This window comes from Elephas maximus, chromosome 26 (assembly GCF_024166365.1).
Source record: "Elephas maximus indicus isolate mEleMax1 chromosome 26, mEleMax1 primary haplotype, whole genome shotgun sequence".
In the NCBI taxonomy this organism is placed as follows: domain Eukaryota; kingdom Metazoa; phylum Chordata; class Mammalia; order Proboscidea; family Elephantidae; genus Elephas; species Elephas maximus.
The window spans coordinates 38,478,902-38,506,308 of record NC_064844.1 but is presented as its reverse complement, the minus strand read 5'-3'; the positions used below and the strand labels follow the sequence as shown (position 1 = coordinate 38,506,308).

Below are 27,407 nucleotides of genomic sequence, written 5' to 3'. Positions count from 1 at the left end.
CAGGCATGCAGGGATGGTCCAACACCAGAAAAACAATCAATGTAATCTATCAGGAAAAGAAAGCAAAAGATAAGGGCCATGTGATCTTATCGATGGATGCAGAAAAGGCATGTGAGGAAGCCCAGCACCCATTCATGATAAAAACTCTCAGCAAAACAGGAATAGAAGGGAAATTACTAAACATAATAAAGGGTATTTAAACAAAGCCAATAGCCAACATCATCCTAATCAGAGAGAGTCTGAAAGCATTCCCCTTAAGTAAGAAGAGGAACCAGACAAGAACACCTTTTATCACCACCCTTATTCAACATTGAGCTGGAGGTCCTAGCCAGAGCAATTAGGCTAGAAAAGGAAATAAAGGGCAACCAAATTGGGGAGAAAGAAATAAATGTATCCCCATTTGCGGATGATATGGTCTTATTCACAGAAAGCACCAAAAAATCCACAAGAAAACTACTGGAACTAAAAGAAGAGTTCAGCAGTTTCAGAATACAAAATAAACACACAAAAATCAGTTGGATTCCTCTACACCAACAAAGGAACTTCAAAGAGGAAATCACCAAAACAGTATCATTTACAATAGCTCCCAAGAAAATAAAATATTTAGGAATAAATCTAACCAGAGACTTAAAAGACCTATACAAAGAAAACTACAAGACACTACTGCAAGAAACCAAAAGAGACCTACATAAGTGGAAAAATATACCTGGATCACAGATAGAAAGACTCAACATTGTGAAAATGTCAATTCTACTCAAAGCGATCTACAGATACAATACAATCCCAATCCAAATTCCAACAATATTTTTCAACAAAATGGAGAAACAAATTACCAACTTCATATGGAAAGGAAAGACGTCCCAGATAAGTCAAGCATTACTGAAGGACAAAGTGGGATGGCTCACACTACTTGATTTTAGAACCTCTTATACCGCCACAGTAGTCAAAACATCCTGGTAGTGGTACAGCAACAGATACACAGACCAATGGAACAGAATTGAGAATCCAGACATAAATTCATCCACCTATTAGTAGCCTAGAAACCCTGGTGGCATAGTGGTTAAGTGCTACGGCTGCTAACCAAAAGGTCGGCAGCTCGAATCCTCCAGGTGCTCCTTGGAAACTCTATGGGGGCAGTTCTACTCTGTCCTATAGGGCCGCTATGAGTTGGAATCAACTCAACGGCACTGGGTTTTTTGGTTTTATGAGCAGCCTATATTTCACAAAGGCCCAAAGTCCACTAAATAGGAAAAGTGAGTCTCTTTAATAAATGGTGCTGGCATGACTGGATATCCATCTTCGAAAAACTTAAATATTCTTTGATGGTTACAGGGTGGAGAGGGAGGGAGAAGGGTATGCACTAATTAGATAGTAGACGAGAACTATTTTAGGTAAAGGGAAAGACAACGCACAATACAGGGCAGATCAGTGTGACTGGACTAAACCAAAACCAAAGAAGTTTCCTGAATACAACCGAACACTTCGAAGGCCTGAGTAGCAGGGGCGAGGGTCTTGAGACCATGGTTTCAGGGAACATCTAGGTCAACTGACATAAGAAAATCTATTAAGATAACATTCTGCATCTCACTTTGGAGAGCAGCATCTGGAGTCTTAAACATTAGCAAGTGCCCATTTAAGATGCATCCATTGGTGTCAACCCACCTGGAGCAAAGGAGAATGAAGAACACCAAACACACAATGTAATTATGAGCCCAAGACACAGAAAGGGCCACATAAACCAAAGACTACATCAGCCTGAGATCAAAAGAACTAGATGCTGCCCGGCTACAACTGATGGCTGTCCTCACAGGGAACACAATACAGAATCCCTGATGGAGCAGGTGAACCGTGGGATGCAGGCCTCAAATTCTTGTAAAAAGACCAGACTTAATGGTCTGACTGAGACTAGAAGGACCCTGGAGGTCATGCTCCCTGGACCTTCTGTTAGCCGAAGACTGGAAGCATTCCCAAAGCCAACTCTTCAGACAGGGATTGGACTGGACTATAAGACAGAAAATGATACTGGTGAGGAGTGAGTTTCTTGGCTCAAATAGAAACATGAGACTATGTGGACAGCTCCTGTCTGGGGGAGAGGGGAGATGAGAAGGCAGAGGGGGACTGGAGATGACTGAATGGACATGAGGAATACAGGGTAGAGAAGAGGACTATGCTGTCTCCATAGGTGGAGAGCAACTAGGAGTACACAGCAAGGTATATTTCAGTTTTTGTATGAAAGACTTACTTGATTTATATACTTTCACTTAAAGCACACACACACAAAAGAAACAAGCCCAATACCTCACACCACGTACAAAAAGTAACTCAAACTGGATCAGAGACCTGAATATAAAATGTAAAACAATAAGGATCATAGAAGAAAACATAATAACAATGCTAGGAACCCTAGTACATGGCAGAAGCAGAATACAAAATATGACTAACAATGCACAAACACCAAAAGAGAAACTAGATAACGGCGAGCTCCTAAATATCAAACACTTATGCTCATCAAAAGACTTCACAAAAGAGTAAAAAGGTGAGGAGGCAGAGCCAAGACGGTGGAATACACAGATGCTACCGGTGAGCCCCCTTTACAACAAAGGCCCAAAAAAATCAAGTGAAATTAGTATATTTGTGACAAGATGGGAGCCCCGAGCTTCAAAGGCAAGCTTAGAAAACGAACTGAGGGCCAGAGGAAGGAAGAGACCGTTCAGAAGTGGAGAGGAGTTACTGGACCTGAATCGTGGGGAGCCCTCAGGCACCATTCCTGAAGCAGCGGCGGTGGTGGGGCTGGTACTAGCATTAGGCTGCAGCTTCCTCAGGAAGAAGCAGCCAGCCACACAGCCCACTCGCACCTCCAGAACCTGAGAAGAACCGTGCTCTCGGCAAGAGCTAAGTACGTACGTGTATTTTACCGCACCCTCCCACCCCCAAGACAGCATCAGCAGCTGAATTTCCTGGGTCTGACATAGGAACTGCTGAGCACCTAGAGCCATCCTTCCAGCCTCAGGAAAGGAAAAAATTTGCACTTGGGGGAAAAGATAATTTCCTAGATCCACTATCTGGGGGAGCTCAGGACAGAAGCAGCTCCTGTCCAGGCATAAATCGTCCGTGAACTTTGAGCACTTTTCCCTTCTGCATAGACCTATGTGGGCTTATTTAGGGAGAATAGGCCCTTGTTGGCAGACTCCAACTGTTTCAGCTGTGGGGTGGAGAGGTGGGTGTTTGATGTTTGACATTGCTTTGCCTATTAAACAATATCCTCACTAACACACACCAGGGACCTAAGGACTGGTAGCTCCACTCAGGTCATGCAGCCACCCGCGACGGGGGTCCAAAGATAACTGGTACCTCCCAGTCCTTACAACCAAAAACTTTGGGTGCCCATGGTCCCTGTGCAGAACCCACTGACCTGCATGCTGTAGGGAACAGGGGCGCACTTTCCTCAGGGTCACTCGAGGGTCGGTTCTCAGCCCCCTGCCTTGTTCAGAGCGTGACCCCCTGCTGCAATCAGACACCAATATATACACCAATCACCCCTACCCCTCTAAGACTGCAGGACAGAGCCTGTACCACAAACTTGATGATCAGCTACCTGGACACCTGAGCTGAATTCATATAAGAAAACTGAATGGACACTCCTACTGATATACCTAATAACAGCTCTAGCCAGCTGGGGACAGGATGTCAGAGCTCCAAAGGCGAAAATAATCAAGCTAGCTCACTTGAGCAACCCATACAGGTATACCAAAACAAAACAAAGCAAGAAGCTACGACACAGTAAGTAAGCATAAACTAATACAGTAACTTATACATGACTCGAAGACAACAGTCCATAGCAAGTCACATAAAGAAACAGACCATGATCACCTCAACAGACTCTCAAAACAAAGAAACCAGGGATCTTCTAGATGAAAGTGCATTCCTGGAATTACCAGAGCCAGAATACAAAAGTTTAACATACAGAACCCTTCAAGACATCAGGAAGGAAATGAGACAATACGCAGAACAAGCCAAGGAACACACAGATAAAGTAAACGAAGAAATAAGAAAGATTATTCAGGAACATAACAAAAAGTTTAGTAAGCTGGAAAAATCCATAGACAGACAGCAATCAGAAATTCAGAAGACTAACAATAAAATTACAGAAATAGACAACTCAATAAAAAGTCAGAGGAGCAGAACTGAGCAAGTAGAAGTTAGAATTTTGGAAGTCAAAGATAAATCACTTAGCACTAATATATTTGAAAAAAAAATCAGATAAAAGAGTTTAAAAAAATGAAGAAAACTTAAGAATCATGTGGGACTCTATCAAGAGAAATAACCTACGAGTGACTGGAGTACCAGAACAGGGATGGACAACAAAATACAGAGACAACTGTTGGCAGAAAACTTCCCTGATATCGTGAAAGATGAGAAGATATCTATGCAAGATGCTCATCGAACTCCACATAAGGTAGATCTTAAAAGAAAGTCACCAAGACATACTATAATCAAACTTGCCAAAACCAAAGATAAAGAGAGAATTAAAAGAGCAGCAAGGGATAAACGAAAAGTCACCTACAAAGGAGAGCCAATAAGAATAAGCTAGACTACTCGGCAGAAACCAAGCAGGCAAGAAGGCAATGGGATGACATATTTAAAAAATTGAAGGAGAAAAACTGCGAGCCAAGAATCATATACCCAGCAAAGCCATCTCTTAAATATGAAGGTGAAATTAAGACATTTCCAGATAAACACAAGTTGTGGGAACTTGTAAAAACCAAACCAAAACTACAAGAAATACTAAAGGGAGTTCTTCGGTTAGAAAACCAATAATATCAGGTATCAACCCAGACCAGAACACTTGTCAGAGCAACCAGAAGTCAACCCAGACAAGGAAATCCAAAAAAAAAGCTCAAAACAGGGTAACAGCGATGTTATATAAAAGAAGACAACACTAGAATAATAAAAAGGGAGTAAGAAATGTAATCATACACCTTCCGTATGGAGAGGGAGATAGAGCAATACAAAGAAATAAAAGTTAGGTTTAAACTTAGAAAAACAGGGGTAAATAATAAGCTAAGCACAAAGGAGACAAACTATCCTACTCATCAAAATAAAATACAAGAAAAAAATAGCGACTCAGCAGACAAAAAAAATCAACAACAACAAATATGAGGAAATGACAACATACAAAGATAATCTACTCAGCACAAAAAAATTAAGTGAGAAAAAGAAAATGTCAACAACACACAAAAAAAGACATCAAAATGATAGCACTAAGTTCATACCTGTCTATAATTACCTTGAATGTAAATGGACTAAATGTACCAATAAAGAGACAGAGAGTGGCAGAATGGATTAAAAAACAAGATCCATCTATATGCTGCCTACAATAGACACACCTTAGACTTAGAGACACAAACAAACAAAATCTCTAAGGATGGAAAAAAATATCTCAAGCAAACAACAATCAAAAAAGAGCAGGAGTGGCAATTATAATTTCTGACAAAATAGACTTTAAAGTTAAATCCATCAGAAAGGATAAGGAAGGACACTATATAATGATTAAAGGGACAATATAACAAGAAAATATAACCATATTAAATATTTATGCACCCAATGACAGGGCTGCAGGACACATAAACTCTATCAGCATTGAAAAGTGAGATAGACAGCTCCACTATAATAGTAGGAGACTTCAACACACCACTTTTGGTGAAAGACAGGACATCCAGAAAGAAGGTCAATAAAGACACAGAAGATCTAAATGCCAGAGTCAACCAACTTGACCTCGTAGACATATACAGAACACTCCACCCAACAGCAACCAACTATACTTTCTTTTCTAATGCACATGGAACATTCTCTAGAATAGACCACATATTAGGTCATAAAGCAAGCCTTAGCAGAATCCAAAGCACTGAAATATTACAAAGCATCTTCTCTGACCATAAGACCATAAAAGTGGAAATCAGTGAGAGGAAAAGCAGGGAAAAGAAATCAAACACTTGGAAACTGAACAATACCCTGCCCACAAAGGACTGGAATATAGAAAACATTAAGGATGGAATAAAGAAATTCAGAGAATCCAATGAGAATGAAAACACTTTCTACCAGAACCTTTGGGACACAGCAAAAATGGTGCTCAGAGGCCAATTTATATCAATAAATGCGCACATCCAGAAAGAAAGGGCCAAAATCAAAGAATTATTCCTACAACTTGAACAAACAGAAGGAGAAAAACAAAAGAAACCCACAGGCACCAGAAGAAAACAAATAATAAAAATTAGAGCTGAACTAAATGCAACAGAAAACAGAAAAACAAATGAAAGAATTAACAAGACCATAAGCTGGTTTTTCGAAAAAAATCAACAAAATTGATAAACCACAGGTCAACCTGACAAAAGAAAAACAGGAGAGGAAGCAAATAACCCGAATAAGAAATGAGATGGGCGATACTACAACAGACCAAACTGAAATTAAAACAATCGTATCAGATTACTATGAAAAAGTATACTCTAACAAATTTGAAAACCTAGAAGAAATGGATGAATTCCTAGAAACACACTACCTACCTAAACTAACACAAACAGAGGTAGAACAACTAAATGGACGCGTAACAAAAGAAGAGACTGAAAAGCTAATCAAAAAACTCCCAACAAAAAAAGCCCTGGTCTGGACAGCTTCACTGCGGAGTTCTAAGAAACTTTCGGAGAAGAGTTAACACCACTACTACCAAAGATATTTCAGAGCAAAGAAAAGGACAGAACACTACCAAACTCATTCTATGAAGCCACCATATCCCTGATAGCAAAACCAGGTAAAGACACCACAAAAAAAGAAAATTATAGACCTATATCCCTCATGAATGTAGATGCAAAAATCCTCAACAAAATTCTAGCCAATAGAATTCAAAAACATATCAAAAAAATAATTCACCATGACCAAGTGGGGTTCATACCAGGTATGCAGGGACGGTTCAACTAGAAAAACTATTAACGTAATTCACCACATAAATAATACAAAAGAATCACATGATTTTATCAAATGATGCAGAAAAGGCATCTGACAAAGTTCAACACCCCTTCTTGATAAAAACTCTCAGCAAAATAGGAATAGAAGGAAAATTTCTCAACATAATGAAGGGCATTTATACAAAGCCAACTGCCAACATCACCCTAAATGGAGAAAGCCTGAAAGCACTCCTATTGCGATCGGGAACCAGACAAGGATGCCCTCATCACCGCTCTTATTCAACATTGTGTTGAAGGGCCTAGCCAGAGCAATTAGGCTAGATAAAGAAATAAAGGGCATCCAGATTGGCAAGGAAGAAGTAAAACTATCTCTATTTGCAGATGACATCTAGAACAGTTCAGCTGAGTATCGGGATACATGGTAAAACCAGTTGGATTCCTCTACACCAACAAAAAGAACATCGAAGAGGAAATCACCAAATCAATGCCATTTACAGTAGCCCCCAAGAAGATAAAATACTTAGGAATAAATCTTACCAGAGATGTAAAAGACTTATACAAAGAAAACTATAGTACACTTCTGCAAAAAACCAAGAGACCTACGTAAGTGGAAAAACATACCTTGCTCATGGATAGGACCACTTAACATTATAAAAATGTCTATTCTACCAAAAGCGATCTATACATTTAATGCAATTCCAATCCAAATCCCAATGACATTCTTTAATGAGGTGGAGAAACAAATCACCAACTTCATATGGAAGGGAAAGAGGCCCCAGATAAATAAGGCATTACTGAAAAAGAAGAACAAAGTGGGAGGCCTTATTTTACCTGATTTTAGAACCTGTTATAACACCACAGTAGTCAAAACAGACTGGTACTGGTACAGTAACAGATACATAGACCAATGGAACAGAATTGAGAATATAGACCTAAATCCATCCACATATGAGCAGCTGATATTTGACAAAGACTCAAAGTCTGTTAAATGGGGAAAAGACAGTCTCTTTAACAAATGGTGCTGGGATAACTAAATATGCATCTACAAAACAATGAAAAAAGACCCATACCTCACTCCATGCACAAAAATGAGCTCAAAATGGATCAAAGACCTAAATATAAAATGTAAAATTATAAAGATCATGGAAGAAAAAGTAGGGACAACGTTAGGAGCCCTAATACATGGCATAAGCAGTACAGAAAACATTATCAAGAATGCAGACGAAAAACTAGATAACTGGGAGCTCCTAAAAATCAAACACCTATGCTCATCCAAAGACTTCACCAAAAGAGGAAAAAGACTACCTACAGTCTGGGAAAAAGTTTTTAGATGTGACAATTCTGATCAGCATCTGATCTCTGAAATCTACATGATACTGCAAAAACTCAACTACAAAAAGACAAAAAAAACAATTAAAAAATGCACAAAAGATATGAACAGACACTTCACTAAAGAAGACATTCAGGCAGCTAACAGATACACAAGGAAATATTCACGATCATTAGCCATTAGAGAAATGCAGATCAAAACTACAATGAGATTTCATCTCACTCCAACAATACTGGCATTAATCCAAAAAACACAAAATAAGAAATGCAGGAGAGGCTGTGGAGAGATTGGAACACTTATACACCGTTGGCAGGAATGTAAAATGGTACAACCACTTTGGAAATCTATTTGGTGCTTCCTTAAAAAGCTAGAAATAGAACTACCATATGATCTAGCAATCCTACTCCTCGGAATATATCCTAGAGAAATAAGAGCCTTTACATGAACAGATATGTGCACACCCATGTTTACTGCAGCACTGTTTACAATAGCAAAAAGATGGAAGCAACCAAGATGCCCATCAACAGATGAATGGATAAATAAATTATGGTATATTCACACAATGGAATACTACCCATCAATCAAAAACAGTGAGGAATCTGTGAAGCATTTCATAATTCGGAGGGACCTGGAAGGCATTATGCCGAGTGAAATTAGTCAGTTGTAAAAGGAGAAATATTGTATAAGACCACTATTACAAGAACTTGAGAAACAGTTTAAACTGAGAAGAAAACATTCTTTTGTGGTTACGAGTAGGGGGAGGGAACGAGGGTGGGAGAGGAGTATTCACTAATTAGATAGTAGATAAGAACTACTTTCAGTGAAGGGAAAGACAACACACAATACAGGGGAGGTCAGCACAATTGGACTAAACCAAAAGCAAAGTTTCCTGAAGAAACTGAACACTTTGAAGGCCACCGTAGCAGGGGCAGGGGTTTGGGGACCATGGTTTCAGGGGACATCTAAGTCAATTGGCATAATAAAATCTGTAAAGAAAACACTCTGCATCCCACTTTGAAGAGTGGCGCCTGGGGTCTCAAACACTAGCAAGCGGCCATCTAAGGTGCATCAACCCACCTGTATCAAAGGAGAATGAAGAGCACCAAGGACACAAAGTAATTACGAGCCCAAGAGACAGAAAGGGCCAAATGAACCAGAGACTACATCATCCTGAGACCAGAAGAACTAGATGGTGCCCAGCTGTAAGTGATGACTACCCTGACGGGGAACATAACAGAGAACCCCTGAGGGAGCAGGAGAGCAGTGGGATGCAGAAGACCCAATTCTCATAAAAAGACCAGACTTAATGGTCTGACTAGAAGGACCCCAGTGGTCATGGCCCCAGACCTTCTGTTGGCCCAGGACAGGAACCATTCCCAAAGCCAACTCTGCAGACATGGATCTGTACTGGACAGTGCGTTGGAGAGGGATGCTAGTGAGGAGTGAGCTTCTTGATGAGGTGGACACTTGAGACTATGTTGGTATATACTGCCTGGAAGGGAGTTGAGAGGGTAGGGGGGGTTAGAAGCTGGTGAAATGGACACGAAAAGAGAGAGTGGAGGGAGAGTGTGGGCTGTCTCATTAGGGGGAGAGTAATTGGGAGTATGTAGCAAGGTGTATATAAATTTTTGTGTGAGAGACTGACTTGATTTGTAAACTTTCACTTAAAGCCCAATAAAAATTACAAAAAACAAAAAAAAGAGTAAAAAGGCAACCTATAGTCTGGAAAAAATTTTTTGCCTACAACAGCCGATCAGGGTCTAATCTCTAAAATCTACAATATACTGGAACACCTCAACAACAAAAAGAGAAATAACCCAATTAAAAAATGGGCAAAGGATATGAACAGACTCTCCACCAAAGACAACATTCAGAAAGGTAACAGATACATGAGGAAATGCTCAGGATCATTAGCCATTAAAAAAAGAGAGAAACACAAATGAAAACCACAATGAGATACTATCTCACCCCAACAAGGCTAGCAATAATCCAAAAAACACAAAATAATAGATGTCAGAGACGTTGTGGAGACAATGGAACACTTACCCACTGCTGGTAGGAATGTAAAATGGTACAACCATTTTGGAAATCAATTTGACGCTTCCTCAAAAAGCTAGAAACAGACGTACCATATGATATATGAATCCCACTCCTTGGAATATATCCTAGAGAAATAAGAGCCTGACATGAATGGATATATGTACACTCATGTTCACTGCAGCAGTATTCACAATAGCAAAAAGATGAAAACAACCCAGGTGCCCATCAACAGACGAACGGATAAACAAATTATGGTATATTCACACAATGGAATAGTACGCATTGATAAAGAACAATGATGAATCCAGAAGGCATTATGCTGAGTGAAATTAGTTGCAAAACGACAAATATTGTATGAGACCACTATTTATAAGAACTTAAGAAAAGGTTTCAACACATAAGAAAACATTCCTTATGGGTGGGGAGGGAGGGAGAGGGGAATTCACTAACTAGATGGTTGACAAGAATTATCTCAGGCAAAGGGAAGGACAACACAGAACACAGGGGAAGTCAGCACAACTTGACTAAAGCAAAAGCTAAGAAGTTTCCTGAACTCAACCACACAGTTTGAGGGACGGAGTAGGCGGTGCAGGGGTCTGGGGACCATGGTTTCAGGAGACATCCAGGTCAAATGGCACAACAAAGTTTATTAAGAAAATGTCCTGCATCCTACTTTCGTGAGTGGCGTCTGGGGTCTTAAAAGCTAGCACGTGGCAAACTCAGATGCATCGATTGGTCCTAAACAACCTCAAGCAAAGGAGAATAAGGAACATCGAAGACACAAGGAAAATATAAGCCCAAGAGACAGAAAGGGCCACACAAACCGGAGACTCTGTCAGCCCGAGACCAGAAGAACTAGATGGTGCCTGGCTACCACCAATAACCGCCCTGACAAGGAATAAAACCGAGTCCCTGATGGAGGAAAAAAGCGGGGTGCAGAACTCAAATTCACGTAAGAAGACCAGACTTAATGGTCAGTGGAGCCCCAGAAGACATGTGCCCCAGAATCTCTGTTAACATGGACCTAAAACCACCCCCAAAACCAACTCTTTAGACAAAGATTAGACTTGCCTATAAAACAGAATACTCATGAAGAGGGTACTTCTTAGTTCAAGGAGATACATGAGACTAAATGGGCAGCTCCTGTCTGGAGGTGAGATGAGAAGGCAGAAAAGGATGGGAGCTGGTTGAATGGACACGGGAAATCCAGTGTAGAAATGGGGAATGTGCTATCCCGTTATAGGGATAGCAACTAGGGTCACATAACAATATGTGCATAAATTTTTGTATGAGAAATTAACTTGAGCTTGTAAACTTTCACCTCAAGGAAAAGTAAAAAAAAAAAAAAAAGATTACATCCTTGAAACTCAATAAGGCAGTTCTACTCTGTCCTACAGGCTCATTATGAGTCAGAATCAACTCAACAGCAATGGGTTGGTTTTTTTTTTTTTTATAATCTTTAAAGGAGAAGATTGCCAGGTCTTTTCTCCGAAGGAGCTGGGTGGGTTCCAGCCACTATCCTTTGGGTTAGCAGCTGAGCTACTAACCATTGAGCCACAGGAGCTCCTTCTGCTGAGTCTATTGGTCCTGAACATAACCCAGGTTTTAAAAAATAATAATAATTTTAGGAATATAAGGGCAAAAATTATTCTCTGCTCCTACTGGTTGAATGTCTGCATAAAGTTTCAGAAATTACTATCAACTCAGATACTTGTTTCTGATACATCTTCTATTTTCCCATATTCTTGGCAGAAATTTTATCTTTTCACTAAAGCGTTGTGTTATTGATTATTATGCCGTTTCAGAGAGTAGCAAAAAAAAAAATAAAAATATGTGAAAAACTCAAGTTGATGAAACTCTATAATTAAGCCTTTGGCATCAAGCTTCTACCTTGATGACAACAGAGTGTATTTTATTGAAGCATATTTGCATTTCCAAATATATTGTCACTTTTTACAAGTGATGAGCCAAATCTGCTTAGATTTGGCACTAAAACCACTCAAAGACAAAATTTATAAAATTTATAAAAACAACTCTTGTATTTCACTGTTGGTGTTAGAACTGGAAGGGACCTTGGAGATAATTTTGCCTTATTCCTCCAATCCAGAATCACATATGACACTATCTACAGTGTCCCAGGCAGTTAGCAAATCCTCACATATGACTTATCAAAGCATCATGGAATCTAAGTGAACTGCTGGTCAAACATCTATGTTCTTTCAACTCAGGGCATTCTACCTAGGTGAAAACACTTTGAAATTTCTGGAGACCTGAATGTTGAAAACAATCTCCCAGATTGCATGAAGTAATGTTTTTTCTAGAGCCTTCAGTATATATATTCAAAGGATGAAGCCTAATTCTGAAGAACACATTAGTCAGCCATCTGAAAGTTTCAAGTCTTTCATGATCATTGTTCAAGACAGTGGTCAGTAAAAAAATAAATAAAAAGTCTTGTCCATTATTGAACCACTTTACTCTTGGTGAATTAGGTATTCACATGTAAGCAGAGTAGAAATAAAATTACATATATTTTTGCTATTTAAAAAAAAAGGAATAACATAAGTGATTATCTATTTTAGATTTGAAACACTGCACATTTTATAAAATTACACTTAAAATGTAGTCTATGTATTATGCACAAAACTAGTAATTCTCCACATAAACAAAACTATGATTCTTAATAACATATGTGACTGCTTAACATGTTTTTATACTAGAAAACTGTCCTGAGATCAACAAGGCAGCCATTTATATCACCCTTTATGTTTTTTATGTTAGTACTTCCTCTGTCATGTGGCAGCCAAAAGGCTAAATGAGATGCTTACAGCAAAGAAAACAGTTTTGAAAGGTCATGCTATGCAGCCAGAATTTCTTTCACGATATCTTACTGCCTATAGTAGACAATATGACAACCTGACCACAGTAATTTTCTGAGTAAAAGCAAAATCACATCACATTATCAAAGGACCAGAAACAGTAGGCACTCAACAATATAATCTTTATGAACATTTTTTCTAATTGCACAAATATCTAATTCATATTAAAGAAAAAGAACCCTGAGGCAAAGAATGATAAAGAACTGGAGGAAGAAAAAAACTAGTAAAAACTGGAAGGCAAGTTTAAACTATACCACTCTATTTATCCATAGTTTTCATGTAAAATGATAAGAAGCTTCTGAACTTTTTAAAATTAAAACGTCATTTACCAAGGAAATGTATAATTATAATATTGAAGACAACAAAAACGATCTACTTCAAAATTTAGAGCTGGAATCGACTCGACGGCAACGGGTCTGGTTTTAATAACTATTCCAAGGAAGTCACAAAGCTTCAAAAATCTTTCTGCAGGAGCTGGAATCCCATCAACATTTTTTTCCTTCAATATCTTTTATTGGTCTATCATCCATCTGAATTGGAAACATCTTTTCCCACCTTTTACACAGTCAATGCATCGTTACACAAAGATGGAAATTTCTCCAGTTCCTTATAAAATTCCCAATCTCTGAGGTTAACCCAGAACTAAAACCATTTCTGAAGCCAACTGTTCAGACAAAGATTAGACTGGACTATAAAACATAAAATAATATTGTAAAGAGTGTGCTTCTTAGTACAAGCAGATACATGAGAACAAATGGGCAGTTCCTGTCCAAAGGCAGGCTGAGAAGGCAGGAAGGGACAGGAGCTGGTTGGACGGACACAGGCAACTCCGGGTGGAAAGGGGGAGTGTGCTGTCACACAAGGACTGAAACGAATGTCACATAATAATATGTGTATAAATTTTTGGTATGAGAAATTAATTTCAGCTGTAAATGTTCACTTAAAGCACAATAAAAAAAATTCAAACTCATTTAACCATTTTGTCCAATCTTCGGAGAATATTATAGTTATTTATGTCTAATAATCAAAAACCATGGCTTCTTCTGAACCAAGAAAAGCTGTTTAGTATATCATAGCGAAGTTACATAGACACAGTAATCATACATTTCTGACAAAGCACTCTTATGATTTCTCTTTAAGGTCCCAGAATTTTAATTCTTGTGATAATCTCTCACTAAAATTTAACTAGAAGACACTTCCATCAAGTCAAGACCCTGTAGTACAGCATGATTCGTGATGCTTCTAAAACTACTAGAAAACAATCTACGACAAACAGTTTTTAAGTAAATGTACTTAAACATTCCACTGCTCAAAACCAAAAAAGAAAACAAAAACAAAAAACCTCAAACTCATTGCTGTAGTGTTGATTCCAAGTCGTGGTGATCCCATGTGTGTCAGAGTAGAACTGTACTCCATAGGGTTTTCAACGGCTGTAATCTTACAGGAGTACTTGGGTGGCACAAACAATTTAAGTACTGGGCTACTAATCAAAATAGTGGTTTGAACACACTCAGGGGCACCTCAGAAGAAAGGCCTGGCAGTCTGCTTCTGAAAGGGGACAGCCATGAAAACCTTATGGAGTACAGGTCTACTCTGAAACGCATAGGATAGCCATGAGTTGGAACTGACTCCCAGCAACTGGTTTGGAATTTTTTTGGTTAATCTTACAGAAGCAGATCAAAGGTGGGATATACCCAAGGTTCTATTTTGGCTCTCGCAGGCTTGCTCTGATTTTCTTCAGTTTCAACCTGAACTTGCATATAAGCAATTGATGGTCTGTTCCGCAGTCAGCCCCTGGCCTTGTTCTGAGGATATTGAGCTTTTCCATGGTCTCCTTCCACAGACGTAGTCGTTTTGACTCCTGTGTATTCTGTCTGGTGAGGTCCCTGTGTATAGCCGCCGTTTACGTCGGTGAAAGAAAGGTATTTGCAACGAAGATGTCGTTGGTCTTGCAAAATTCTATCATTCGATCTCCGGCATGGTTTCTATCACCAAGGTCATATTTTCCAACTACCAATCCTTCTTCTTTGTTTCCAATTTTCACATTCCAATCACCAGTAATTACCAATTCATCCCGATTGTGTGTTCGATCAATTTCAGACTGCAGACACTGATAAAAATCTTCAATTTCTTCATCTTTGGCCTTAGTGGCTGGCGCGTAAATTTCAATAATACTCGTATTAACTGGTCTTCTTTGTAGGCACACAGATATTATCCTATCACTGACAGCAACATACTTCAGGATAGATCTTGAAATGTTCTTTTTGATGATGAATGCAAAAAAACCATTCCTCTTCAAGATGTCACTCCCTGCCTAGTAGAATATATGACTGCCCAATTCAACAAGGCCACTATCAGTCCATTTCAGCTCGCTAATGCCTAGGATATCAATGTTTATGTGTTCCATTTCATTTCTGACAATTTCCAACTTTCCTAGATTCATACTTGGTATATTCTGGGTTCTGATGATTAACGGATGTTTGCAGCTGTTTCTTCTCATTTTGAGTCATGCCACATCAGCAAATGAAGGTCCCGAAAGCATTACTCCATCCATGTCATTAAGATCAACTCTACTTTGAGGAGGCAGCTCTTCCCCAGTCGTCTTTTGAGTACCTTCCAACCCAAGGGGCTCATCTTCCAGTGCTGTATCAGATAACGCTCCACTGCTACTCATAAGGTTTTCACGGCTGATTCTTTTCAGAAGTACACTGCCAGGTCCTTTTCCCAGACTGTCTTAGTCTGGAAGCTCGGCTGAAACCTGTCCTCCGTGGGTGACCCTGCTGGTTATCTGAATATCAGTTACAAAGCTTCCAGCATCACAGCAACACACAAACCCCCATAGTAAGACAAACTGACAGACACATGGGAGATTTAGAGACCATCTCAAGAATAGACTTGACACATTGAACACTAATGACTAAAGACCAGATGAGTTGTGGAATGACATCAAGGACATTATACATGAAGAAAACAAGAGGTCACTGAAAAGACAGGAAAGAAAGAAAAGGCCAAGATGGATGTCAGAGGAGATTCTGAAACTTGCTCTTGAACATCGAGCAGCTAAAACAAAAGGAAGAAAGGATGAAGTAAAAGAACTGAAGATTTCAAAGGGCAGCTCGAGGAGACAAAGTATTATAACGACATGTGCAAAGAGTTGGAGATAGAAAACCAAAAGGGAAGAACATCCTCGGCATTTCTCAAGCTGAAAGAACTGAAAAAAAAAAATTCAAGCCTCAAGTTGCCATTGTGAAGGATTCTATGGGGAAAATATTAAACAACGCACAAAGCATCAAAAGTAGATGAAAGGAATACACAGAGTCATTATACCAAAAAGAATTAGTCAATGTTCAACAATTTCAAAAGGCAGCATATGATCAAGAACCAATGGTACTGAGGGAAGAAGTCCAAGCTGCACTTAAGGCACTGGCGAAAAATAAGGCTCTAGGAATTGACGGACTACCAACTGAGATGTTTCAACAAACAGATGCAGTGCTGGAAGTGCTCACTTGTCTATGCCAAGAAACTTGGAAGACTGACCGGAAGAGATCCATATTTATGGCTATTCCCAAGAAAGGTGACCCAACCAAATGTGAAAATTATCAAACAATATCATTACTATCACATGCAAGCAAAATTTTGGTAAAGATCATTCAAAAGCAGCTGCAGCAGTGTATAGACAGGGAACTGCCAGAAATTCAGGCCGGATTCAGAAGAGGGCATGGATCCAGGGATATCATTGCTGATGTCAGACAGATCCTGGCTGAAAGCAGAGAATACCAGAAGGATGTTTACCTGTGTTTTGTTGACTATGCAAAGGTATTCGACTGTGTGGATCATAACAAATTATGGATAACATTACGAAGAATGGGAATTCCAGAACATTAACTGCACTCATGAGGAACCTGTACATAGATCAAGAGGCAGTTGTTTGGATAGACCAAGGGGATACTGCATGGTTTAAAGTCAGGAAAGGTGTTCAATCTGTACACTCAGCAAATAATCAGAGAAGCTGGACTATGTGAAGAAGAACAGGGCATCAGGATTGGAGGGAGACTCATTAACAACCTGTGTTATGCAGATGACACAACCTTGCTTCCTGAAAGTGAAGAGGACTTGAAGCACTCACTGATGAAGTTCAAAAACCACAGCCTTCAGTATGGATTACACCTCAACATAAACAAAAATCCTCACAATTGGACCAATAAACCACATTATGATAAATGGAGAAAAGACGGAAGTTGCCAAGGATTTCCTTTTACTTGGATCCACAGTCAACACCCATGGAAGCAGCAGTCAAGAAATGAAAAGACATTGCATTGAGCAAATCTGCTGCAAAGGACCTCTTTAAAGTGTTGAAAAACAAAGATGTTACCTTGAAGACTAAGGTGCGCCTGACCATGGTATTTTCAATCGCATCACATGCATGTGAAAGCTGGACAATGAATAAGGAAGATGGAAGAAGAATTGACGTCCTTGAATTGTGTTGGCGAAGAATATGGAATATACCAAAAGAATGAAGAAATTTGTCTTGGAAGTACAACCAGAACGCTCCTTATCAGAGAGTGCTCCTCTGACCACACCATGTAAAAGAGCAAGCCTACCCTTCCCCTTAAATGTTTACCTTTCCCTGATATCATTTTTCTTAATAGCACTCATCACCATCCAACACATTATATATTTATTATCATCCCCACCCTCACTAAAATATCAACTCCATAAGAAAAGGGGCTGCTATTGTTCTCTCTTTCACCCTAGCACCTAACACAGTTCTTGGTATTTTAGTAGATCCTCAATAAATATGTATTAAATCAGTCATGACCTCCAGTCCCTTGGCATAGTCCGTCCATCGAGCCTACATCCCATAAACAGTATTTTAACCACCAATGTCAAACGTCTCATTTCCACCTAAAAGGTCTTGCTAGCTAAATTTACACTGCCTGCCAAGTCACGCTAGCTTCTGAAATTGGTCTTTCTTTACTTTTGCTCAGCCATCTTTTCTACTGTGTCCTGGTGATTACATTAAGTTTCTTTAACATCATCTCTGGCCTGATCAATTACAGCAGCCTCTTAGCTGACCTCCCGTCTTCCCCTCTACCTCATAAAATCCATTTTCTATAAAGCAACCAGGGGAATTTTTAAAACATGTATCGTATCAGGGAAACCCTGGTGGGGTAGTGGTTAAGTGCTACGGCTGCTAACCAAAAGGTCGGCAGATGTAATCCACCAGGCACTCCTTGGAAATTCTATGGGGCAGTTCTACTCTGTCCTACAGGGTTGCTGTGAGTCGGAATTGAATCAACGGCAACAGGTTTGGTTTTCTTTTTTTTTTTTAAATATCATATCATGACATTTTTATGCTTAAAAGCTCCCAAGAGCTCCTTTAGTCCAAACTCCTAACCATGGCTAGGTACCTACAGTGTGACCCTACCTACTTCTTCAGCCTTGCATTATGACACTATGCTCCTCGCCTACCTTGTTCCAGGTGCACTGATCTTCTTTTTATTCCTCAAATATATCAAGTTCATTTCCATCTTGAATTTGTTACACTAGCTTGATTTTCAAGTGGCTGCATTCTTCTCATTCACATATTACCTTAACGTGACTTCCTCAGAAGTAGCCAACCAGTCACTCTCTATCAACTACTCTATTTTCATTCTCTTCATATCACATCACTATTTGGTATTTTTTCTTGTTCCCTTCAATGATTAGCTCAATAAGAGCAGTGATCTTGTCTACAACAGTGTCTGCCACAAAGCTGGTGTGCAATAAACATTTAGTAAATTTAGTAATCGCTCTACAATATTTTTCCTAAATGTTTCTTCTTCCAGGATCCCAACCCGATTACTGATTATATATCTATATATAACTATATGTCTAGTTATATACACTGATTAACTATATATCTAGTTTTTAAAAAAAAAACAACCCTATTGCCATTGAATTGATTCTGACTCCACAGAGTTTTCTTGGCTGTAGTCTTTATGGAAACAAATCCTCAGGACTTTCTCCCACAGCACCACTGGATGCGTTCAAACTGCCAACCTTTAGGTTTGGAGGTGATCGATCGCAAACCAAATGAGCCACCTAGGGATGCCTAATGGCTTATTTCAATTCCTACTTTATTTTTTTTAAAAGGTACAATAAGAAATCTTACAATTTTCTTCCTTTTTGCCTAAAAATTCCTTTGTGTCTTGATTCACCCTCTATTCCATTCTTCTAGTATCTAAACAGAAAGGTGACTACTCTCTTTTAAGTCCTTTGCCCATGACCTTGATCTTAAACATTCTTACTTCCTCAGAACAACTAACCATTCTATCTAATTTTAACCTAATCACATATTTAAACTACTCTAATGGATCACTCCCTTTTACCTAAAATATACTGCCTGCCAGTTTAAAATATCTTCGCCCCTGTGGCTATGTCCTCGAAACGATCACTGTCTCGCTTCCTGCACAGTTGAACTTCTTGAGAAACATTTTTTTATTCTTCATGCTATATATTTTTGTAAAACCATTTACAAACACACACCTCTTGTAATTCGTCTTGTCAACTCAGTCTTTTCTCTCAGTTGTCAGTAACCTCTTAATAATCAAAATTCAACGACCTCTTCTACAGTACCAGAATCTCTGATCGTTCTACAGCATCATCACTGTCTAAAGAGCCTCTCCTTGAAACTCTTCAGCGTACTTCAGAGAAAGACACTACATTATCCTGATCTCCCTTTCTTATTTTTCCTTTAGTGATTCTTTTTAACAGCCACTCATTTAAAAAAGGCATTTCCTAAATTCTGTGCTTTGCCTTTTTCTCTTAATACTCTGCTACAATCTCTATGTGAATTACTCCAAAATCCCTATCTTCAGACCCTGAATTATCTTTTTAAGTTTCAGTTTCATATTTACACAACTATGGAGATGTTCTAAAAGTCCTACCTGTACCTCAAAAATCACAGTATCTCTAACAGAATTCATCATGTTACAGTCGCACCCACAATCCCCCTAATATCAGTCCTTCCTATGGTTCATGGCACCGTCACACTTCGAGCCACCAGAACGCAAAATGCCAGATTCATTTGTGACTTCTTTTTTCCACATTCCCTGCCAAATTACCTCCAAAATTTACTCTGCCAAATGACTTCCTAACTATCAAATCCAAAAATGTTTCTTGAGTTTACAACTAACCTCTCTAAAAAGCTTTCAACCCTACTGACCCCTCCTCTCTCCTTCAAGAAACTCTGTTCCTTGTGGTAAACATAATCCTGAACACCAGACTACCTTAAACCAAGGCCTAGAATTTTCTTTCTTTCCCCCACACACAGGTTAATTAAAAGATTAAGAATCTCTGAAATAACCAATATTCATATTTTTCTGCTACATTTAAATTTGGGAAAATAATGTAAATAACTAAAAACATGAAATGGAATACTTACCTCAAAACGACGGCCTTCATATTTCAGTCTTTTAGGAAACCAGATGACATCACTTATTTTTAAAAAGTGAAGTTTTCATGGAAGACTTTTTCAGGCTAGAAGACACACTACAAAAAAGTTTGAAAATATTAAGACATTAATCTAAATGAGCTAAATTAAAATAATCACATAAATTTTATGACTTGTACAATATTTAATTGCTTATAACTGTATATATAAAAAACTGTATATATTTTTAAATATGGAAAAATATATAGAAAACACATTGTTATGGGTTGTGTCCCTCGAAAGACATGCTGAAGTCCTGACCCCTGGTACCTGTGAATGTAAATTTATTTGGAAACAGAGTCTTTGCAGATATAATTAGTTAAGTTCACATGAGCTCCTACTGGAATAGGATAGGCCCTAATTCATTATGACTGCTGTCCTTAAAAAAAAAAGAAGAGACAGACACAAAGGGAAGACAGCCAAGTGAAGATGGAGGTGGAGACTGAAGTGATACATCTACAAGCCAAAGAACACCAAGAATTGCTGGGAATCACTAGAAGCTTGGAAGTGGCAAGTAAGGATTTCCTAGAGTCTTCAGAGAGCACAGTCCTGCAGACAACGTGCTTTCAGAATTCTAGTCTTCGGAACTGTGAGACAACAAATTCCTGTTGTCTTACGCCACCGAGTTTGTGGTCTTTTGTCACAACAACCCAAGGAAACTAATGCACACATGAACCACGATATTAAAATTACAGGATATTAGAGCTGGAAAGGACTTGAGAGGACATCCTGTAGAACTACCTCTTCTATAGCTAAGAACCCAGGGGGCCAAATGCACTTGCCCAAGGTTACAAGGTAATGACCAGTTTCCTATCGGTCCTCATCATTCTAAATTCTCTCATTTAGGTCACCTCCTCTTTCTCAAAACATCCCTTCTATATTATGCCATTTTCTTTCTACTTCTCAGTTTTTCAAACTACGTCACAAGCTGCTAACCATGGGTAGTTTATTTCATCCTCCAACCCTTTTCTTCTTTAATGTACTATTTGACACACACGAAATATATAGAATGATGCCATGAAAGCTATAAATCACCACTTGTTACAGACTGAATTGTATATCCCCCCCAAAAAATATGTGTATATGTGATTTTTCTCAGATGCAAGTATAGCTATAAGAATGATATATTTCTTTATGTAGTAGTCTCAAATACTGCCACTAATTTATATGGACTTTACTGGGGCCCAAGGAAAAGGGAGCAGAATAGAATGATCAGTTATTCACATACTGTAAGAACTGCAGAACAAGTATTTATAATTTGGAAGGGGTTTCAAATTTTATCAAGTATTCACTCTTAGGAATATATGCTACAAAAATAAGAGCCATCACACGAACAGAAATATGTACACCCATATTCATTCAGCATTGTTCACAATAGCAAAAAGATGCCCATCAACAGATGAACGGATAAACGAACTATGGCGTTATACACACAATGCAGTAGTACGCAACGATAAAGAACAATGATGAATCTGTGAAGCATCTCACAACATGGATGAATCTGGAGGGCATTACGCTGAGTGAAAGAAGTCAATGACAAAAGTACAAATATTGTATGGGGAAGCCAGCACAACTTGTCCAAGGCAAGCTCATGGAAGCTCCACAGACACATCCAAACTCCCTGAGGGATCAAATTACTGGGCTGAGGGCTATGGAGACCATGGTCTCAGGGAACATCTAGCTCAACTGGTATAACACAGTTCATAAAGAAAATGTTCTATATTCTACTTTGGTGAGTAGCATCTAGGGTCTTAAAAGCTTGTGAGCAGCCATCTAAGATACTCCACTGACCTCAGCCTGTCTACAGCAAGGGAGAATGAAGAAAACCAAAGACAACAAGGGAAAGATTAGTCCAGAGTACTAATGGACCACAACTACCACAGCCTCCACCAGACTGAGTCCAGCACAACTAGGTGGCTACCACCACCAACTGCTCTGACAGGGATCACAATAGAGGGTCCCGGACAGAGCTGGAGAAAAATGTAGAACAAAATTTTAACTCACACACACACACACACAGAAAGACCAGACTTACTGGGCTGACAGAGAATGGAGAAACCCTGAGATGGCCCCAGATATCCTTACAACTCACTAATGAAGTCACTCCTGAGGTTCACCCTTCAGCCAAAGATTAGACAGGCCCATAAAACAAAATGAGACTAAATGGGCACAGCAGCCCAGGGACAAGGATGAGAAGGCAGGAGGGGACAGGAAAGGTGGTAATGGGGAACCCAAGTTATGGGGTTGGTAACCAATGTCCCAAAACAATATGTATATTAATTGCTTAATGAGAAACTAGTTTGCTCTGTAAACCTTCATCTAAAGTACAATAAAAATTTTTTTTTTATTATCAAATATTAGGGAAAATTGGGAACCAAGGAGAAAAACAAACTTTAACGGTGCCCCTTAAGTTCTTCAGAGTTAACCGTGAACCTTCCTCCAAATACTGCTCTCCAAATTCAGGAACTCAGTAGCTCTTCTATTTTCTGTTGGAGAATTACAAGGAACAGTGGACAGAGCTAGAAAATACATGCATGCATGTTTACCCATTCACACACACATCTATATTTCTGTGTCTATCTATATACATATACATACATACATGGAGCCCTGGTGGCACAGTGGTTAAGATCTCAAGCTGCTAATCAAAAGGTCGGCAGTTTGAATCCACGAGCTGCTCCTTAGAAACTCTATGAGGCAGTTCTACTCTGTCCTATAGGGTCGCTATGTGTTGGAATTGACTCAACAGCAATGGGTTATATACATACATACTTACATACTAAGAATTAACACTGGTATCTCAGATTCCAATTCAACACCACAGTATTCAGTCTAGCCATATTTGTAACTTACTTCCCCACAGTGAGAAACCTAACTCTATCTTTAATATAGTTCCAGGATTATCAGTTCACAGAGATCTTCCTTATGCTTTTTGTGTGTAGAGGTACCACTGTCTACAGGCATTTAGTTTTGTTATGGATTGAACTGTGTCCCCCAAAACGTGTGTCAACTTGGCTAGGCCATTATTCCCCGGATTGTGTGGTTGTCCATCATGTTGTAATCTGAGATAATTTCCCAGATGTTATAAATCCTAACCTCTATGATGTTAATGAGGCAGGATTAGAGGCAGTTATGTTAACAAAGCAGGACACAATCTAAAGGATTAGGTTGTATCTTGCATCAACCTCTTTTGACATATAAAAGTTAAGCAAGCAGAGAGAAGAGGGACCTCATTACCACCAAGAAAGAGGCACCAGGAACGCAATGAGTCCTATGGCCCTGGTGTCCCTGCGCTGAGCAGCTCCCGGACCAGGGAAAGATTGATGACAGGGACCTTCTCCCAGAGCCAATAGAGAAAGCCTTCCCCTGGAGCTGGTATGCTGAATTCAGACTTCTAGCCTCCTAAACTGTGAAAGGATAAATTTTCTGTTTGTTAAAGCCACCCACTTGTGGTATTTCTGTTGTAGCAGATCCAGATAACTAAGACAGGTAGTTTCCAACGATTTTGCAATTACAAAAATTTGACAACGAATGACCTCGTGTAAAAGTATTTTTGTATTGTTATAAGTTTATCTTTAGGGTTAATTCCTAGAAGTGAGACTATTTGGTCTTATTTGACATCAAGGGTTGGAAAAGAATTCCTAGGGAAAATGTATGTACAGCAAAGAGAAGAATAATGAGGCTAGAGCTTGGGACACTTCAATAATTCTCAATTTTCCCATTAATAAAAAAGTATTAAAATATATTTATATGTATTTATAAATATATGTTATCCTGTTTTCTACATTTGACCATGTGTCTTCATCTCAAATTTATCACATGGGTCCCATCCCACCTGGAGCAAAGGAGAATGAAGAAAACCAAAGACACTAGGAAAATATTAGTCCATGAGACTAAAGGACCACATAAACCAGAGACTCCACCAGCCTGAGACCAGAAGAACAAGATGGTGCCTGGCTACCACCAATGACCACCCTGACAGGGATCACAATAGCAAGTCCCAGACAGAGCAGGAGAAAAATGTAGAAAAGAATTCAAATTCCCATAAAAAGACCAGACTTACTAGTTTGACAGAGGCTGCAGGAACCTCCAAAACCATGGCACCCGCACACTCTGCTTACCCAGAAGTGAAACAATTCCCGAAGCCCACTTTTCGAGAAAGATTAGACAGGCCTATTTATTTTATAAAACAAAAAATCACACACATGAGTAATGTCCTTCTTAGTTCAATCAAATATACAAGACCAAATGGTCAGCGCCTGCCCAAAAGCAGGACAAGAAAGCAGGAAGGGATGGAAACTGGACAAATGGACACAGGGAACCAGGGGTAAAAAGGGAGAGTATGCTGTCACATTGTGGAAATTGCAACCAATGTCATAAAACAATATGTGTATAAATTTTTGAATGAGAAATTAACTTGAGCCGTAAACTTTCACCTAAATAAAAAATAAAATTTATCACCTGAACTCCCTTTTCATGGATATACATTACTTAGTTTTACTCAAGACTCACACTTCTGAAGTGATTCAGATGTGTTCTTAATATTTCCAGTTGTTTCATACGCACGTGAAAATTTTACATCAGAGGCATTGATATATTTCACTAAGTAAAAGGATGACTTGTAGATGTTATTTCCTTCAAGAGTGAGACTGAAAGAAGTAAAATGCCTTTCAGTCTAAACGGAGCATTAAGTGGGACTTCAGCCACAGTCATAATGTGTTTGTTGTTGTTATTGTATGCCATTACGTCAATTCTGACTCATAGTGACCCTACAGGATGGAGTAGAACTGCCCCATAGTTTTCAAGGAGCGGCTGGTGGATTTGAACTGCTGACCTTTTCTGGTTAGCAGCCAAGCTCTTAACCACTATGCCACCAGGGCACTGCCTGTATGTGTAACCAAAAACCAAAACCAAACCCACTACCATCGAGTCGAATGCGACTCATAGCAACCCTATAGGACAGAGTAGAACTGCACCATAGAGTTTCCAAGGAGCGCCTGGCAGATTTGAACTGCCAACCTCCTGGTTAGCAGCCTGTATGTATAGTTTCTTTAATTCATGCAGTGATTACCTACCATATTTGAAGGCACTTTACTAGGTACTTGGAATATAAATATGAATATGTCTCATTCCCTGTCCTGAGGGATCCACAGTACAGTCTGGAAGACAAGCAAATCAGTATTCATTATATACTGTAATAAGCTGAGATACATACAAGCCACAGTAGGATCCCATGAGAATGCACCTTTTGGGATCAGGAAGGGCTCTAGAAAAAATGTCACTTGAGCTGGTACAGGAAGGTGGCATAGGGCTGGTCTGAGGGACAGGGTGCTGGGATGAGCAGCAACTGCATAGGCACCAGAAGTCTGGACCCCAAACCCTTATAGTTAATCTTTGTGCTGCTGCCAAAATTTAATCAAGTAATGTTCTGCATTTCAGGTTAATGGATAATTTACTTAACTAATCTCTACTGGTAAACTGACATGGCCTCATTAACATAACAAAGAAAACCCTATTTCCAAATAGGATTACATCCACAGGGAGATGACAGGTTAAAAAAGCAAGTAAAATCGGTGCCCGTAACAATCTAATGAAGTGATATAGCAAGACTAACATTTTAAATATAACAATAATCTACATGTGAATGAGTAACTTCGAGTTATTTGTATCAAGGATGAATAAACTGCATTGTGCCTATACCAGGTTCTAGCATAACTCAGGAGACTAGTCAGAGCTATTTACAGTCTTTTAGAACATACATTCTAAATATATATAAATAGTTGCCATGGAGTTGATTCTGACTCATGGCAACCCTATGAGTGTCAGAGTAGAATGTGCTCTGTAGGGTTTTCAATGGCTGATTTTTCAGAAGGAGGCCTTTCTTCCTAGCTTTCAGTTAACAGCCAAGTGGGTTAGCCATTTGTACCACACCACAAGAATCAACCTCACTGCAACTGTTTTTTAAATATATATACATATATATATACACACACACACACATACGGTTTGCAAAATTAGAAGAACATGATAGTGGAGAGACATGAAGTGGTCACTAGACTATGAACACTGGCTCATTTGGAGCTATGGCTTCTGATTCAGAGCCTCCCATTTTACATTCATTCTGTGTCCTTAGTCATGCCACAGCCACAACACTACATTAGATGGATAAAATTATTGTTGTTGTTGCTAGGTGCCATCGAGTTGGTTCCAACTCATAGCGACCCTATGTACAACAGAATGAAACACTGCTTGGTCCTGCACCATCCTCACAATTGTTGCTATGTTTGAGCCTATTGTTGCAGCCACTGTGACAATTCACTTCATTGAGGGTCTTCCTCTTTTTCGATCACCCTCTACCTTACCAAGCATAATGTCCTCCAGGGACTGATCACTCCCAATAACATATCCAAAGTACATCATATGAAGTCTTACCATCCTTGCTTCTGAGGAAGATTCTGGCTATACTTCTTCCAACATAGTCCATGATATATTCAATATTCTTCACCAACACTACAATTCAAAGGCGTCAATTCTTCTTCAGTCTTCCGAATTCATTGTCCATCTTTTGCATGCATATGAGGTGACTGAAATACCATAGCTTAGGGCAGGCGTGCCTTAGTCGTCAAAGTGACATTTTTGCTTTTTAACAATACAGTGTTAAAAAGAGATCTTTTGGAACAGATTTGTCTAATGCAATATGTTATTTGATTTCTTGACTACTGCTTCCA

General features: G+C 39.2%; 1 protein-coding gene across 4 annotated transcripts in view; it reads right to left on the bottom strand.

The window, feature by feature from the left end:
* The window catches only part of PIK3CB (phosphatidylinositol-4,5-bisphosphate 3-kinase catalytic subunit beta), a 209,748-nt gene that overhangs the window by 156,522 nt on the left and 25,819 nt on the right, over positions 1-27,407 (bottom strand). For 2 of the 4 annotated variants that reach the window (XM_049870195.1, XM_049870194.1), the window contains exon 2: positions 20,632-20,738. The exons of 1 other annotated variant lie outside the window; for it this stretch is intronic. The gene's annotated coding sequence lies outside the window, so the exon portion shown is untranslated. Of the gene's footprint in view, positions 1-10,335; positions 10,586-20,631; positions 20,739-27,407 lie in introns of those variants that run through there. One more of the 4 variants, XM_049870197.1, reaches the window with a different exon arrangement.